Raw genomic sequence first — 20,180 nt, 5'->3', positions numbered from 1 at the left:
AATTCCAATGGGGCCCTATCTCTAATTTTGAGAAAGGATTTTAATATTTTAAAGTACATTCTTTTTTAAAAAAAGTATTGCCAATAAGGTTGAAATCTTTGATACCCAGCCCGGGTCTCCTTCTCCTTTCCCCAGAGGTCACTACCTCTGTCAGTTTGGTGTGTAGCTTTTCAGAATTACCAACCCCCCCATACACACACCCACACTTTGTATTAAATACAGAGATGGGTTGTGTGTTTGGTACACAAAAGATAGTATTTGGCCAAAGTAGCTTTGTACTGGTAAAGACTCTTCAAAATATGAACTCATGTCACTAAATATTATTATAACAATTTGATACCCTATAGTCATGACAATTATTTCTAAAGTTATTTTAGCTGTCTATAGTAGTAAATGTTCAAGGTTTAACTAAAATACTGGCAGAACTACTGTTTGAGTCATCTAGTGAATATTCCCATATGGTAGCACTGCCAGAATTTTTTTCTCTCTGTCACAGTGTGACCCACTCCCATCACCACGGCTTGAGCCAAAATTAGTGAACTTTTAAAGACAGGACCCACAATTATTTATTGTGGCTGAATTCATCAGAATGATCTGCAATTTGTAACCTTGCTTACAGAATGTATGGGAAGAAGACTCCAAAAATTGCCTTTTAAAAATTTTTGTTTGAATGCAGTTTTTCTACCACTTTCATTGAAAATCCACACGTATGCTCACTTAAACCTTTAGCTCCCATAATGATTTTTAAAAATCTTGAAATGTGCATACTTAAGCAGAAACTAAGGATATTGTTAAGCAGTGAAAATATTAATTTATCCACATCCTTTTTTGCCCTTCTGGGCACAATAATTTAAATGAAATAGTAAGTATAAACAAAACAAACAAACAAAAACTAAAGGAATCAAGAGCCCAAAGAATTTTCAAGGAAAGCATGAAGAGATTGCATCATACTGGCTAGTCTCCTAACTCTCTTTGAATCTCACAGCGGTCTACTCAAAGGTGACAGGAACTTCTGACTCTTCCCTCACACCACAGAATTGGCTAGGTGTTAGACTTAAACAGGTTGATTCGAGCTACAGTGAGAACTTCAGACAGAATCACTTTAGGCACAGATTCAAAGTACAGCACTTTGGGGTCAGGGAGGTAGCATTTTCCCCCCAGAATACACATGAGAAGTTTCATTAAAGTGGAGTGGACTTTCTCAAAGCAAATACTTGAAAATAATACTGTGGAATTTTTGAATTAGGTAAATCCCCATGAATTTTATGAACATACCCTGTACTTAACATCTATTTTTTATTATTCCTTTCAGCTGTACAAAACAATGTAATAGACATTTCACCCCTCACAAAGTGATAACCCCTCCCCCAATCCTTACATCTATTTTAAAGTCACATTATTGTTGATTATCCATATATTGTAACATTGCAGTGAGGCATTCTGTATTTGTACTTTTCCGTTAGGATCTCAGGTAAACATAAACAAACTAGAATAAGGACTTTTAAAGTTATTATAGGTAAAGGAGACTTAAAATAGAGTGTGTATTGTCTCATTTTCATTGTGATTTTCTAATTGTTTCTTGGAACAATTGTTCCTTGGAAAGTTCATTATTCATTGACAGTATGTTGCATTGTGGGAGTTTCAATTTTGTTTTCAACTAAGGGAGGAGGGGAGATGGTTCCCCGTTAAATGTTCCTATCACACAATTGGCAAAATGAAAGTGGAATGGAAGGTGAAACAGCAAATGTATGGCCTAGGAAGAGAGCAGGTAACAAATGAGCTTGAGGAGATATGCCCATAGACCAAGGTGGAAGCAGGCATGCTCACCAGGGAATTTGCAACATCTCTAAAATGCAACAATGGTGGAGACCTGGAGCTTGACTAAGAATTAGTAACACGTATGACTGGGCAAGGCATGTGAGTAGCTGAAAATCCTGAGTGCACAAGATACATTAAGCCTCAAAAGTGGTAACAGCATATTTTCTCTCGTCAGTCATTCATGGCTACATATTAACTTAAAAAATGAGATTTGGAGAAAGCTACTGTGTACCTTAAAAGGTGATGTGTACTGCTACTGTAGAATTTTTTTTTCAATTAGATCATGAAGATTTTTTTGAAAACACAATGTACCAAATGTGATCAGATATAATATACACTTGAAATAAATTTGTTTTCAATTTAGCACTCAAAGTGACCAAATAGCTAGTTTATCAGAAATTGGTTTTATGTGACTAAAATGCCTGTTAAATCAGAAGCCCTACTTAAACAAAAAGAGTAGATTCCATTTTATAACAGGAACTTCTCAGACTTCTCTTTGAGTGGTAAAAGTCATCATTTTATGTAACTAAAATTATTTTAATGACTGTATTTAGTCAGGGTGTGGTTCTTTCCAGTTAGAACATTTTAAACTCTTAAATGATTATTCAATAGACAGACCCAACTATTAAGGCCATTTCCTTTCTTTCGTATTCATTTATAAACTGTTTACATGCATTTCTCCTCTGCACTTAGCTTGTACCGTGGTTTTTCTTCGTTTGGAATCCATCACCAAAAAAATAAATAAAATAAAATCAATCAAACTACTTTCATGAAAAGTTAACTTTCCAAAAGGTTTTGCTGTCATTGAAGGAAATATAACTTATGATGCAGTAATTTTTCTTCTTAGCCATGAGTTCCTTAGGTAAGTAAAGCAGCCTAACTTTGAATTATCTGGGAGTCTAAAAACAAATTTTCAGAAACTGGTAAATGCTTATTTAAAATTTAAAACATGAGTAATCATCTTTAAATTATTAACAAATGGCCAGATGGCAGATATTGTCATTCATTCATTCATTCATTCGTCACATGTTTACTGGGACCCTCCTGTAGTGCCAAGCAAACTCTGGCTACGGGTTGTGAATTTTTTTCAATGAAATGAAGTGGAATGAAATATGGTGTTTTATAGAGACATAAACAGGTAAGCAAATAATTATAAGAAAATTCATGCACTGGGATTAGAGTATGCTGATGGTTATAGTGAGGGGGTGAACAGTTCCTCCCCAGATTGGGGGAGAGGCACAAGTGTTGGGATAGCGAGGACCAAAGGAAACTTCAGAAAAGAGAATACTGGATTTGGGGTTTGAAGACTGGGGTACTCACCAGCTAAAGGGTGAGTGGAAGTGCAGAAACAGCAGAATAAAGAACAGCCTCATATGATTTAGTCTTTCAAAATGTCTTTGTCCCTTCAGTTATGACAGAAGTGAATATTCCTTAAACATAGGTTCATAGGCTTTCCAACCCAGATCCGTTACAGGTATCATTGGTATTCTGCGGAGCTCTTCCCCTCACCACTGCATGTCTATTCCCTCCTGCATGAAGGCCTCGTGCACCCAAGCCAAACTTGGGAATCACCCACCCCTTCCCCATTTCCTCAGCCCCTCTCCCCTCATCTGGTCACTCACTGACTTCTGTTCTTTTTCTTTCTGATTTCTCATATTAGTTTCCTGTGTCCTGACCTAATTAAGGCTCTCATGCTGCTCCCTAAACTATTGCAGTAATCCTGCAGCGTCTTACTCTCCTTACTTGCAGCCTTACAGCTTGAGTAAACTCTCAGATACAGGCATGGCCATGCCACTTGCCAGCTCTCCACGTCCATAGTTTGGAGATAATGCCCAAACTTCTTAGCCTGGTATATAGGGACCTCCCTCCCCATCACTGCCCCTCTACCCACCCCCGCAGCCTCACCTCCCTTCACCTACATGCGTCCTTGGCTCCAACTCTGCTGAATTCCTGAAAGTGTCAGCATACTTGTCTTTCTCCAGCTGAGTGACTATTGTTCCTGGTACACTTTAAGCTACACTGTCCCTCTTCCTGCCCTCCCCTTCCAAATCCCCATTAGCACCATCTCCCCCTAGCTAACTGTATTCAATCTCTAAGACTCCGTCCTCCATAACACTCACAAAATGGTTTATGTATCTGTCTTGCAGTTCAGGCCATGTCTTTCTTGAGGACAAGAATAATACCATTAATTTCTCCTCAGCCAGAATTTAAAAAAACATGGCTGGTGTATAACAGGCACACATGTTTGTTGGATGAATTAATGAACAATGTCCAGTAACAGTTTGAAATTATGTGCCACTTTGGTTTAGAGTTTGGTGTTCTTTTATCCTGAAGTGCTGTTTTGTGGTGTATTAATGACTTTCTTTTTCACCCAAGTTTTCTTTTATTTTGTGTGTGTGTGTTTGTGTGTGTGTGTGTGCGCGCGCGCGCGCACCACAGATCAATCTAGCAAATGAAGTTCTAGAACCATCTGAATAATCAATCTTAGAAAATAACTTTAAGTATCGACTAACTCCATTCATGGAGATGCCTTTAATTAAAGATTTATTTCCTTCCAAACATTAGATTTTTACAATTTCACCATTATGTTAGTAATTTGCAATCCACCATTTTTATGTATATAATTTGTGTCCTATCACATTCACTTTTTGCTCATTTGACTGAATTTATGACTACGTAACCCATAATTAAAGTAACTAACTTTCAGTAATTAAACTGACAGATGGGCGTCTGTCTGCAACACAGCTCAGTCATTGTTCTCAGTTATATGCAGGAGCTGGAACAAAGCTGTGTATAGCTCACAGAGTGAGAACTGGATTTCACATGTCTTCTCACACATTGAAAGGAAAGGTGTTCTATTTAAGGGGTGGGTCAATCTTTTGAGACCGTGTTGGGTAATCCTAGAATATTGAAAATCCACTGTTAACAGAATCCATGAGTGGGCAAGGCCAAAGCTGTGGACCCCAGGAAAGTCCTAGGATGTGCAGAGCAGGAAGAGAACAGGAACGGAGCAGGTGTGAGAACGTAGCTTTATGTGGCCTCCCCACCCGGCCCCAGTACAGAACAAGCCATAATTTAGTCCAAAGTATACTTTTCTGATCTTTCCTGGAACACATTATAGTTTCTTGAAATGGTGCTGGGTTTCTTGAGGCTTGTGCTGGTGACCGCCAGCGCCACCTTAGAGAGCACTAAGTGACAGACACTGTAAACATCCTACACTCTCAGCTGTGCAAAGTGAGAAAGCTGGGAGAAGGCTGTTTACTCTGTCTGCCTTGGAAATCGACTGCACAGAAACGGATCTGCAGCATTTTCATATGTGTCTTATCATTGGTCCTTACCAGTATTTCTTTATGAGGTCAACTCTTAAAAGGGTAGAAAAGTACATTGACTGAGTCATGCTAACAATTACAAAATAATTTGTAAGATCAATTGTCTTTGAAACTAACATTGTTTGAAAAAAGAAAAAACAGATTATCAAATGCCCGAGATTAATGTTCTGGTAACTTGTATGAGGTTACATTTATGGATTGCTGTAGCCTTATCTATAACAGCAACAACAACAACAACAACAAAATCACATACCTGCACATTAAGCTGAACAATTCCTCATCAACCTGAATATCATTTCACACTGAATTTAGCATTTTTTGAAGCTTAAACTTATGATATCCTGGGACTTGCATTTTTCAAGGATCAGAGGCAGTTTGGAGCCCCAAACCACTGCAATGATGGTGAAGATATTAATAAGTCCTGCTGTGTAAAGCCAGAATACAGTTACACATCTTTTGAAAAGATAGGATTGTAGGGGAGCAGGTGCAGTGCAAGAAGAGAATTTTAAGGAAAATCTACAGAACTAACTCCTAGGTTCAATCTTAACCAGAAAAACAGTAGTTCTTCATTTCTTCTTCTGTGTAAATAATTTAAATCAAAGATTGATTGAACATCTAGTCTAGAGTTTGACTTAACCAAAATTTCAGTCCCTCTCGTCTTTTTTAATCATTATTAAATAAATCTTCTTTTCAAAGAGCATATTTAAATAAGGTATGCTCTAATATAGCAAGCCCTTATAAAGGTTAAAATAAACTCAATGCATGCTTTGAATGAGTTGCCTATATTGTCTTGACATGTCAACATATGCCATCATTTAAGCTAAAAGACACTACTGCTTTAAAGTACTAGAGGAACTTTTAATTTCACCTCCTTGCTAAGTGCAGAATCTAAGACAATAGGAACAGTTGTTTCATGTGAGTCTGACAAAAAAAAAAAAACGTCTATAAATATGATTACCTTAGCATGTGGTTTCAAGGAAGTATTTGAACTAACTGGTCTTGCAGCCATGCAGACACTGCTGAAGTGCCTGCTGAGCAGCCCCAGCTTGCACGAGTCACTAACCTTTTCAATATTTTCCTGCAGGCCTAAAGTAGACCTCCTTGATACAATGCTCTGTAGTCTTCCTAAAGAAATAGTTACTGTGAATATTTGAAATTTGCTTTCTGCCAGGAGGCGCAGATTATGTGGGTGAGTGCAAAAGTAGCTAAAAGTGGTAGGAATGACCCATGTGCCTTACTATAGGTTCTTAGTTACTCTCCCTAAATGACAAGGGAGGCGCCTCATTCAGGTATTCCTGATGAAAGTTGATTTTGACTTTCGGTCATGAATGTAGCTATTTCACAGCTTGTTGAAATACGTGCTCACATTCCATCATCCTAGAAATATCTATTGAGCACCTACTATGTGCCAGTTCTAGACACTGTACATATACCAGTAAACAGAAACAAAATCCTTACTTTCATGAAACTACCAATAAACATACAAAATGTCGGGATGTAAACATCGTATTTATTCTATGTATCTAAAATAGCTAATTTTATTTGATAGCATTATTGCCTTTTTTCAGTCTTTCAAAACTAAATGAATTTAAATATTCTGGAATACTTATTTCATTGTCTATAAAAAAGTATTTGTATATAAACCTATATAATGTTGTTAGGTTTCCCATTTAGTATTAGTCTTCCAAATACATTTTCACTGTTACTATCCAGTTTTCTGACATGGATAAGTGGTATTAACAAACATGCTTTACATGCTCACTGTTATGTATTTGTACCAGGGGTGCCAAAAAATGTATACACCTTTAAGATGTTACCTATGTATTACTTTTCAAAGTTGAATTGAATTACGGTAGCAATGTGTAATTACAGAAGTCATACATAACTTGTATTCGTCTTTAGTTATCGGTATATATTGAGTATTACAATTTTAATACAGTTTTTTCTTTCTTAAAATGTGTATACATTTTTTTGGCATCCTCTGTATTTACTGAGAAGATATTGCTAAGCAGTTATATAATATAAAAGGTTAAAGGTATGTGTTTTTATATATGCTTACATATATTACATATATGTATTCAAATTATAATTGTATATAATATAAATAAATTTTATTAATTTGAACCTAGCTCTGTTCAAGTTTAAAGTTCCCTAGATACTGATAAGAATGATTCATCTTTACTATATTTGTATATTTGTTGTTTGTGATATATATATATATATATATATATATATATATATATATATGGTATAAATACTTTAAAACAACTATTTTTAAATGTAAACATCCATTTATATTGGAAAAATCATAAGCTGTAAACTGACAATTCTTTGTAAACTGAATTGTGTCATAAAAATGCAACAGAAATAAATGCTTAGTACATATATACTTCATTTATAAATTCATGGCCTCCTTGTCTCTATTTGTTTAAACTAACAAATCTTTATAATACAAATATTTTTATGCCTAGTGGTGATCTATTTCTATGAAACTACTCAGGCTTAGATTTCTCTGGATTTAAATATAGTTCCTCTACCCTCATCATTTTAAAACTGCAGAGAGCAAGTTATGAAACCACAACAGTGGTTCTTGAGTGGTACTTTGGTTAGCTCTGTTATTGAAAAGCCACATGTATAATATACCAAAATCAGTTGTATTTCTATGTATCAGCAGAAAACAAAAATTAAATTTAAAAATACCATTTAGAAGAGCAACAAAACTATCAAATACCCCAAGGATAAATCTAACGAAAGTTGTATAATACTTTTAACACTTGAATAAAATGGAAAGACATACAATGGACAGGGAGAACAGGACTCAGGATTGTTAGGTGCCTGATACTCCCTAAGTCAATGAAGTAGGTTCAATGGAGTTCCACACAAAATCTGAGCTCTGTGTGTGTGTGTGTGTGTGTGTGTGTGTGTGTGTGTTTGGAAATTGATAAGCTAATTCTAAAATTTACCATTGAAATGGCAAAGAATAACAAGGCAATTTGAAGAAAAAAAAGAGAAATTGCTCTACCACATATTGAGATTTATTATAAAGTGATAGTAATTATAATGTGGTATTTGTTTAGCAACAAACAGAAAATAGATGGACAAACAGAATAGAGACACCGTTGTGATAAAGATGACACTGACTTTATTGCAAAAAGGATGGTCTTTTCAATAAGCAGTGCTGAGTTAATTTAATACCCTTATTGAAAACAACGACTTTTTGGCTCCTACCTCACACCATGCATAAAAATCAATTCCAGATGGATTGTAGCTCTAAATATGAAAGGTAAAACAATTAAGCTTCTAGGAAAAAAAAATACAGAACAACTTTATGGCCTTGAAGTGGGCAAAATTTCCTTTAAAAATTCGCAAGAAAACTAACCAGAAAGGGGAAAAAATGATAATTTGGACAATAATATCAATAACTTCTGTTCCTCAAAACATCTCATTAAAAAAATGAAAAGACAGTATATAGAAGAGATTTTTGCAACAAATCCAACTTGTACCCAGAATACAGAGCGTGCCAAAAAAAATGTATACACATTTTAAGAAAGGAAAAAACTGTGTTAAAATTGTAATACTCAATATATACCAATAACAAAAGATGAATACAAGTCACGTTTGACTTCTGCAATTACAAGAGGTGCTCAAAGTGGTTACCATCAGCATAATTTTAACCCAGTTTTTTTTTTCCTTTCTTAAATGTGTATACATTTTTTGGCACCCTGTGTATATAACGATTTTTTACAAATTACTAAGACAACCCAATAGAAAAATGGGCTAAGACTTGAACAAAAAGAGGATATGCAAATGACAAAGTAATGTAAAAAGTTGCTCAGCCTCAATAGTTATCAAGTAAATGCAATTGAAATCACAGCTCAATGCTAAGACATGCCTACTAGAATGGATAAATTAAAAGGAAGAAAAAAACCTAGTACTGGCGAGGATGTGGAGCAACACTGCAGGTGGAAGCATTCATTGGGACAACCACCTTAGAAAACTCTTACGTGGTATCTACTTAAGCTGAATATATCCATACCCTGTGTCCCAGCTCTTGTTTTCTGTCCCACAGAAATTTGTAGAATTCTACAAAGAAATGAATACGAATGTTCATAGCAGCATTATAATAGCCCCAAGTTGGGAACTACCCAAAATGCCCATTAACAGTAGGATTTATCAATTATGGTTTAGTTATATGATACAATATAATACCATACAGCACTGAGAATGAACAATTTGCAACTTCTCATGAAATTATAAGTGACTCAAAAGATAAAGTTGAACAAAATAAGCCTGACACAAAAGCGTACATACTATATGTTTCTATTTATATGAATTTCAAACATAGGCATATCTATCTCTATGGTGACAGAAGTTAGGATGTGGTTACCATAGGGGGTGGGAGATCAATGACTAGAAATGGGCATGAGGGACAGGACTTCAGGGTGTTGGCAGATGTGTTAATTCCCGTCTGAGTACTGGTTACACAGATGAGTCACTTTGTGAAAACTCTTTAAGCTGAAATTTATTTGCACACTTTTCTGATTGCGTGTTATACTTCAATAAAAAGTTTTTAAAATTCAGTATTTAAAAAGTTAAAGTATAACACCTGATCATTAACTAGGCACATGGGACTCTTATTCAAGTCACTAAGAAAAAATTATTTCTCCCAGATCATTTTGTTTTTCTCAAAGCAGAGCAACAATACACGTCTTGAGGAACATTCTCTAAAGCTGGCCCGAACTGTTCCACTATCACACAGCAAATTGACTTGTAAGCAACCATCTTCTTTTTTCCAAGATACTGTCCTGTTTCACAGAACACCCCTCCCCTCACTGTACCAATTCAATCCCCGCTTTCTAGTAAATACCCAAATTACTGAAAGATCAGCGAGAAATGGCTTATGTTGAAAGGCATTCAACTCTTTCCATGTTGCTACATTGCTTCTGTTCCACGTATTGCAGGGAAGGAGGTCAAGGCTTTGAAAGGTTGCCTGACTTACCTAGAGTTGCACAGGTGTCAGTAGCCACGCGCGGACTAAGGGCAGCACTGCTAGCTGGACTCTGTGGTGCCCCAAAGTATATCCATAGCCAGGTAACCCAGGATAGGGCTATAAAAACATAAGCCCCCTACCACTCAGAGTCAAAAATGCAAATAGATTGTAAATTTAGCATTATTTTCAGTTTTAGGAGGGTTATTTTGTTTGAGTTTTAGTCCTCTTTGAATTAAAGAATGACTTATGGTGGTTAAAATTGTCTTAAAGTTTATTTTTTTAAGAAAAAGGAAAGGCTTCAAGCTCAAACACCGGCTTGGGGATGTCATATATATATATATATGTACTTTTCAATTACAGTTGACATTCAATATTATATTAGTTTCAGGTATATAGCATAGTGGTTAGACGTATATAACTTCCATACAAAGTCCTGCAACCAACCTGACACCATGTATAGTTCTTACAATATTATTGACTATATTCTCTATGCTGTACTTCACATCCCCACAACTACTTTGTAACTGCCAATTGGTACTTCTTAATCCCGTCACCTTTTTCACCCAGCTCCCCAACACCCCTTCTAGCAAAAACTAAAAAGGCTTGACACACATCAAGTCACGTGCTAACAAGCTCCATTTAATGCTTCTTATCTGGGGACTGTACAGCCTCATGAGGGTATTTGGAAATGTGTGCAGGCATTTTTGGTTGTCAGCATAACCGAAATGCCATTCTTAGGAGGCTTGGGACAGTCCCACACAACAAAAATAATTTTGGCCAAAGTAATAATAGTAGAGCCCTTCACATAAACTTATATTCTTAAAGATAATTTACGTTTAGGAATTTTGAACTATACACACTTTAGAGTCTTCTGTTTAACACATCTCTGTATTGTGCTATCTGAGGGCCTACAGGTCAAAAAGAGATAAATATGGTTGGGATGATCTTAAATAGAATTGTAATTAAAGAATAACAATTGCCTCCAGATGGACGAAAAATACTCTGATCTGAGAGTGACGCCACACGTTCTGTAATGTTGAGTTCACCAAAAGCTTTGTCACCAAAAAGCCAAGTAAGTCCTTAAAGTGCTTCCTTATTGGCTCAGAGATCAAAGTACATACTATTTTAACATTTTGGCAATACCCTTTACTTGAGAATCTGACAACATCCAGGATTTCACTGTATAATTCAGTCACTGGAAAGCTGTGAATTTCTAGATGTACTAAAAAGCTTTCAACACCTACTCGTAGACATTCAAAAAAAAAACAGTCTTTAAAACCACCTTTGAATCTTAAAATAGTTTGGTTTTCGTGTTGCTGCTAGCCCAGTCATGTGCGTGTGCTACAAAGGCCAGGTACCCACCTCCCTTCCTGTGGGCTCTGACTAGCTGCTGTTAGTTACAATGCTGTGTCACTGCCGGGAAGCGTCCCAGCCCATCCCATCCCACCCTGCAGATACCCGCTCATCTCCAGAATACACCAGGGCACCGATCGCATTGGACAGCAGTTGCAAACAAGTACATGTCTCCATCTTCAGGAAGCTTCTAGTTTTATGCGGACTGTACCTGCTGTACTTACTGCTAAACTTGTGCTTCAGTGAAACTTTTTAAATTCTACATAATCCACTCCAGCTCATTCAGTGGAATCTGATTACATTTTTACTGACTTTTTTCCCCCACCACAAGTATTTGATAAGTCAGTGCCGGGTCATAGCAAGCATGGCTCCTATGCTGGTAATGATAATCCTCATGATAACCACCAATTGCAACTAAGGATTCTCTGTATTCCAGAAGCCATGTTAAGGGACAAAGCAAATACTTCGTGTCCACTATGTGCCAGGCACTATTGTAAACACTTTGTTTATATTAATGTAATTAAATGAATTGTGATTCAATCCTCACAGGCAATAGGCATAAATATTAATTTTCAGATAAGCAATCTGATGTGAGAGAGATTCAGAAAACTACCCAAGGTTACGCTAACAAGCCTGAGAGCTGGGGTCCCAACCTTGGCCACGTGACACCAGAGCTCTATCTGCTCCTAGTCACTAAACTATATGCCGATACACCCTCTAAGTTAGGTATTATTGTCCCAATTTTTCCAGGGGAGGAAACTGAAGTTGAAAGAAAAGAAAATGTGGTCATTACTGGGGTTGTTTACAAATATTCCAGTTCTCCTTTCCTTCTGGCACATGAGAAAGTTGGACTTCTCTACATCCTCTTGGTGGGTGTGGCTACGTGACTTGCTTTGGTGAATGAAATATAACAGAGTGCCAGGGAAGCATTAAAAGCCTGTATCCAATGTACCATGTCCCTTTCCCCATGAGTTGGTAAAACACTTGTCAAAACGGAGCCCTTGTCACCCTGGATCTTTGAGTGACTGGACAGCACCCCTCTGTTGGACTGGTGTTGGACATACAGACAAAGGAAGTTTTTGTTCTGGTCAACTCCTGTGATTCAGGTTGAGGATGGTTAAGGAGAGTGTTTGGAACCATAATATAATATAGGCAAACTTTCATAATTTGCCTCAATAAATTCCCCAAACTCTTATAAGTTATTGTTGCCAGATATGTGTCTCAAATCCAGGACTCTCTGATTCGGCAGTTCATGGGTTTTTCATTCATTCATTCATTCATTCATTCATTCATTCATTCATTTATTTATTTTGGTATTGCATGACCTGCACCAACTCTAAACTTAGTTCTTTTGCTTCTTAATTTTATTACTGTATTGAAAGTGCTTCAAAAGTGCAATCTGATGTCTATGGTTAGTCCAAGATTAAAAGCATGTAGCAGAAAAGTCCCCGTTATTCCCTGGCCCATAAATTTGGTCTGGCGCTTAATATCATGACCTGACAGCCTCTTTTTTTTTTCTTCCCACTTCCTGCAGCCTCTTGAGAAAATGTTCTACCTTTCTTTATTCTGAGCTTCAAGGTCTGGCAACAGACTGCAGTAATAATGTTAGTTAAGGATGCAAATTTGTCCTGAGTGTTAACTCAAATATCTGACCGCGCTTATAGTTTTTGTGGAGTGGGTTGGTACATGACTTCACCCTTCTATAGGTTAACTGTCACTCAGACACTATGACTCTGTAAAGTAATGCCATCATCCATATATGTGTTGCTTTCTCCACATATGTAAACCCCAAATTATCCAGGTGTTTGTGTTTAAATTCAAAGTGTGGGGATGTCTAAATCCACCAGCTGATTACACTTAACCACCTAGCTGTGTAGCACTGACTACTGTGACAATCAACCGCAGAGAACCACATGAGATTCTGAACCTCTTTCCTGAGGATTATCCTCCTGAAACCTAATGAACAGAAGGCCCAGAGGGCACTGCCTTTTGCATTATTTGAGTTATCGAATGACTTATGGGGCAATAGGTGTTCATGTAAGATGCAAAACACAAGGAGGAAGCTTTATCCCCTAAATTAGCAACGTTACCTTTTTAGAGACTTGGGGTTTTCTCTTTCTATGATTTGCTGAAACTTGACTGATTACTTGAACTCTATAAAGTTATTTTATTTATTTAATCACAAAATTCCTAACCCTTCATTCAAAAGATCTTTTGAACTCTTTCAAGTTTGTTGTCTTGTTTATAATACTGCCTCATTCCAGAATTGATTAGAGGCAACTACTACATATATGTTTAACCTTAGCAAATATCTGTTAAATGATATTGAAATAACTTGTGGCATGATCTATACAATGAATAGACTGTATAGTTGTGGTTTTTTGTTTTGTTTGTTTTTACTTTTTATAACCATAGATTTTTAGGAAGTTGACAGATATGGAGTGATTCTATATGACTTTCACCCAGTCTTATTTTACACAATAATTACATATTACAAAGTTATAGTACCCTGTCAACTCTAGAAAACTGACATTGCTACAGTACATGTGTGTAATTTGAACCATTCTATTCCATGTATAAATTCATGTAACTACTACTGCAATTATTAATATACAGACTATTCCATCACCACAAAGCTCTCTCTGTGGTCACACCCACTCTTTTTCCCTCCACCATCCCTAATTTCTGGCAACCACTAATCTGTTTACCATATAACTTTATCATTTCAAAAAATTTTATAAAGTATTATATTTTTAACAAATGAAGAAACTTTAAGTTATTTCTCATGTGTAAATTAAAGCATTAAAAATCTAGCAGATCTCAAACATACCAAGGTTATTTTTCATATTAAACGTTGATTATATAAATTTGCTTATACCATTTTCAATCAGTTTTTCTATAATCCACATACATATTAAACTTTTTATGTGCTTTAGAAGATGAAGACTTTCTTTACAACTTGAACAGCATCAGTATTTTCTGTTAGTGCCAGCACCTAGCAAATAAAAATTAGATGAAACCTACACACTGCACAAAGTGTGGTTCTTCCAATAGGCTCTGGGTTTGATCTAAGATCTACTTAATTATGGTAAGCCTTTGTGTTTTTTTGTTTGTTTTTGTTGCTGTTGCTGTGTTTTGTTTGTTTCTGAGAGTGGGGGTTTGATATAAATCCAAATATGACAAACATTCACTTAAAATCTTGTCCTTCCATTCAGAACAACATGGCCATTCACTGTATTAAGCTCATATGGATGTGTATTATTAGGAGAATTTTACAAAAGATAAATTCATGTAAAATATATTCATTGCCATCTTAATTAGAAATAATCTTTTTATGCCCACCTTCTGTGATAATTTCTCCACGTTCAGTGAATAAACTTGTAATTAGGTCACAGTCTATTGTTAAGAACATATAGACAACCAACTGGCCAATAGAATATCATCCTGCCTAAAGAGGAGAAAAAAACCACTAAGGTAAAATGATAATGCCAATACATGCTGAGAAAGAGCTCATAGAAAGAGTGTGACATCACCTAGTCTAGTGATATTAAAAATAAATGAAACAAGGGTACCTATTAAAAAGAACATGTGTGATTTTTTTCTTTGAGAAATGGACTAGGGTAGACGATAAAAAAGACAAAGAAAGAATGATGATTTAGTCTATTGAAAGAAATCATTTAACCTATTTATCTGAAATCAACACTAAAAATTGTTTTACATGATCTTCAAATATTTTGTTTCATTTTCGGGTAGGTGTGCATTAATAAATATAAATGGCTAAAGAAGATGGGTTATAGTCTACCCATAACTTGTTGTACATCCTTAAAAGTACTGCTTCAATTTAAAGGGAAGATTTGAGTGGCAACAGTCCAGTTCTATACCATATCTCTATGTGGTATATCTTAAGACAAAAAACATTGTTGGATTCGTGATTAATTTTTTTAAAGGAAGCAAGAAGACAAAGTGTTACAGTAGATGAATCAAGGCCCAAGTAAGATCTCAGTAGGTCAAAAGAATGGGCCAGATTGGACATAATGAAATTGAATTGGTATAAATGGAATCTAGCCTTTGGGGTCAGACAGCTAACTGCATGGGAACATGTGACTTGTCATCAGTAAATGTAGAAAAATACTAAGGGCTTTTTGTAAGTACTACCTTTGTGATCCACAGTGACATGATGGTCAAAATAAATACATAGATGATGTTAGTGATGATGATCAAAATAAATAAATAGATGATAATATCTAGCTAGACAGATAGATAGATGATAGATAATAGATAAAATTATATACATTATATATATATACATATATATAATGAATAGGAGAACAAATTGTCCTACTCTATTTCATGTCAGTGAGATTCTCCAACTAGTTCTGTGTTCATTTCTGTAGAGGTCTACATGAAGTAGGGCATGTCTAAAAAAATGTGGCCATTAGATAAAGGAAACTCAAAAATGTATTGTCGAAGACTAGGATACTTTTCTGACTTACAACAATAAAGGATTAGAAGGAAGATAGGGGGTTAGATTTGAACTTTGTTTGCCCCATCCACAAAGTTGGCATAACTTGGACCAGAGCCAAAGGTACACTGAAGCAGAATTCAACACAACGTAAGAAAGAACTTTTCAGCCATATTTAGACAATCCAAAGATGGATTCGTTTGGAGGTAATGAGTCCCTTACCACTGGAGATAACCTAAGCAGAAATTTCAGTAGCCACTGTGAGTGTGTTATTGCACTGATCTACTCAACAAAAACAGTCACTTCAGTCCTGAAATTTTATTTAAATGTGTGTCAACAATTCGCAGGTACACCACTTACCAACTTCTTGGTTATCACTTAACTGCTTTGGGCCTCAGTTTCCTCCTATTCAAAGGACTGAGGAGGTTGATAGTAATTTATAAGGCTGTTAGACAGATTAAAGGAGGTTGAAGAACAATAGCCTCACCAGCCTGATTCCTAATTTCCCCATCACATTCCCAAAATAACCAAAAGATCAACAAGGAGAACAAAACTACACAGGACCTATGACTTTGGCATTGTTAAGAGACAGAAAACACTGCAACCCCCAAGTCACTTATGAGGAAAAAAAATATGCTCTAACAAATAACTGCAAACCAACCCAGCAAACCTGTGGGTATGGAGAGCCGGGGTGAGAGGGCCAATAGGAGAAAGTGGAACACAGAAAAAATGTCAAACAAGTTGGGATTTGGTAGCTCACAGCCATGGCTACAGGAAAAGGGCTTGAAAGTGTGTGGACCTAAAGTGGCAGCCTCAGAGAGGCAGTGCTTCTGGGGAGGATTAGAGAGAGAGAAAAGAGATTGTATTCCTTGGATATGAGGTGGTGGAGGGAAAGAAATAAATAAAAGGAGAAAATTAAAGAACTTGCTGAATAAGATTGGTTGATTGTATCAATGTCAATGTTATCATTGTGGTACTTGCATTCTAGGTTTCCAGGACGCTACCATTAAGAGAAACTACAAAAAGAGTACACGGGATATCTGCATTATTTCTTACAACTTCATGTGAGTTTTCAATTATCTAAAACTAAAAAGTTATATTAAAAAAAAAAAAAAGTCAATTTTTACGACAGTAAAGATAGGCAAAATGAAATTATATTGTTTAGAAATTTATGTTTAGGGGATAAAACTAATGAAAAGAAAGTGATTGCTATAAAACTCAGTTGAGTTGTTTCCTTTACAATGGGAGAAGAGGTTGTCACTGAGAAAAAAAGATGTGGGGTATTCATTACCTTGAGGGTAGATACACTCTGTTTGCTTTAAAATAACTAAGGTCTCCATTTATGTTTTCTAAAAGACTTACAACAAAACGTACTGACCTCCAGGCCATACTTTGTTAACCACTGTTCTAGGACACAAAGAAAACTTCAGTGGGCTCTGTAAAGTACAGTGCAAAAACACTGATTTGACCATAGTGCAATAGAACTGGAAATTAAAAATAAAACAAATAAAAGACTCCTCACCTGGATATTAAAGATCCTGTATTAAATAACTCTTGGGTGAACAGGGAATAAAACAAAATTACTGTATTTCAATAATGATAAAAACACTATATACCAAAATTATGGAATACATTTATAGCAATGATTAGAGAATAATTTGTAGTGATATATACCTATAGCAATAAAAAAAAAAAGAATAAAATAAATAAATTCCCAGCTCAAAACACTAAGCAAAATCAAAATAAGTAAATCAAATGAAAGTATAGAAGGAATTTATTCAAGATAAAAGCAGAAATTAATGAAGCAGAGAACAGAGAAGCAGGAGGTCAAATTAATCAAAATCCTGGTTTCTTAGAAAAATAAAAAATAGACAAACTACAAACTAGTCAAGATAAGGGGGACAAATCACAAACATACAAAATGAGAAATCACAACTTGGGAATAATTATGATACAAAGGAAATATTCTAAAAAGTCATTAACATCTACTTTTACATATTCATATGCAAATAAATTTGAAAATCTAGAGAAAATTGATAATTTCTGAGGCAAATATACCACACCAAAACTGACCCTAGTAGAGATAGAAAACTTCAACCAATTTTTACAGAAATAGAAACAAATTTCTAGTTACCCCCACGTGATAGCTTCAGGCCCAGATGATCATACAGGGAAATTCTGCCAAACCTTTAGAGACCAGAAAATCTAATGCTAAATAAATTGTGTCAGACTATAAGAAGTCAAGAATAACTTCTGACTTCTTTTTATGAAGCCAGGTATAGCAATGATATTTAAATCTGATAATGATAATACAAAAAATTGCAGGCCAATATTATTTATGAGGTTGATATAAAGTCATAAATAAAATACTGCTGAACTAACTCTGACAACATATTAAAAAATTAATACAACACAACCATATATGTTTTACACTAAGAAAGTAAAAATGGTTAATATTAGAAAACAAGTTAATTTATGATTTTAATAAGCTTATGGATAACAATGATATGAATTTCTTTATAGGTGTTGAAAATTGACTTTGGCAAAAATCAAGATATCATCAAGGCTGCTTTCTTTTTTGGAGGCTCTGGAGCTGAATCAGCTTACAAGATCATTAAGCACTCATTTCTCATAAAAACTTTTAGGAAAATAGTCATGAGTGGCTACTTTCTTATTTAATAGGGAAACACAAGAGGCATTTCCACTATGGTCAGTAATAAGGTTAGCTAGCTTTCTATCTCCAATGGTATCTTGCATTTTCTGAAGGTAATAGTCAATATAATTAGACTAGAGAAAACAACCAGATGTACAAGAGAATAAGATATAAGTCAATCTCTTTTTACAGATGATAGGATAGTATACATGGAAAATCCTAGAGAAACAATGATAACATGAACTTAATAAAATAATTAGTAGGGTAGCAGGATACAATATTAACATGTAAAGATTAGTAGAATTAGTAGCATTAATATACACAAAATTAACCAGCTAGAAGACATAATGAATAAAAAAAATACTCATTTACAATGGGAACAAAAAAGAGAAAATATTTAGCAACAAAGTTCACAAGAAAGGCTCAGAACCTAAATGAAGAAAACTCTAAAACATTTCTGTAAGACCCCAAAATAGGCTTGAAAAAATGGAAAGACACCTCTTATTCTTTATTAGCACATCTCCACATCATCAAGATGTCAGCTTTCCCTAAGTTAATTTACAAATCTGATTCCAATAAAATTCCCAATGGGCATTTTTATGGAGCTAGGTGAGTTGGTCTTAAATTTCATATGCAAAATAAACACACAGAGTCAGAGAAATGCAGAGGAAGTGGGAAGAAGAAGAGCTATGAGGTAGAAGAGGAGCTCAGAGAAACTAAGTGTGAGAATGGTTGAACTGTTGCTGCTGTCTTTGAAGATGGAGAAAGGGGGTCGCTAAACAAGGAATGGAGGCAGATCTTAGAAACTGAGAACCACCACCACAGCCAGCAAGGAAATGAAGAGCTCAGTCCTATAATCAAATGCAACTAAATTCAACCAACAGAATGAATGATCTTGTAAGCTGATTCATCCCCAGAGCCTCCAAAAAAGAAAGCAGCCTTGATGATATCTTGATTTCAGCCTGTGAAACCAGAGTGGAGAACCACCCAAGCCATGAGGACATCTGACCTACAGAAACATACAAGTATTATATGCAAACCAACATGGAGAAAACAACCAAGTCCGCTGAGGAACATGAAGTGAAATAAATAAATGTAATTAGTTATAGACAAAAAATTTACTAAATTCATCTGTTTTTAAAATATAGGTGAGAATAATCAAGATTATGAAAGAAGTATATTGAGAGAGACTTGCTTTATCCAGCTGCTGAAAACTTTTTCAAAGCTACAAGAACTATTAGGTAGGTGCAAAAGTAATTGTGGTTTAAAAGGTTACAAATTGCAAAAACCACAATTACTTTTGCACCAACCTAATAAAATGGAATTGCACTATCTGAATGAAATAGAAAAGAGAGCCTGCATGTAAAATTATATATATGATAAGATCATTATAAAACAATAAGTACAGAATAAATTATTCAATAAATAGTACTAGAACAATTGGTCAACAGGGAAAAATAGGCTAGTTCTTTACTTCATACTGTATAGCAAAATAAATTGTAGCCAGATTCAGGTGTTAAATATTTTAAAATGTATTTTTTATAAGAGAATATTTATATGATGTGAAGATGAGAG

Source organism: Rhinolophus sinicus, linkage group LG05 (genome assembly GCF_036562045.2).
Source record: "Rhinolophus sinicus isolate RSC01 linkage group LG05, ASM3656204v1, whole genome shotgun sequence".
Lineage (NCBI taxonomy): Eukaryota > Metazoa > Chordata > Mammalia > Chiroptera > Rhinolophidae > Rhinolophus > Rhinolophus sinicus.
This window is presented reverse-complemented; position numbering follows the sequence as displayed.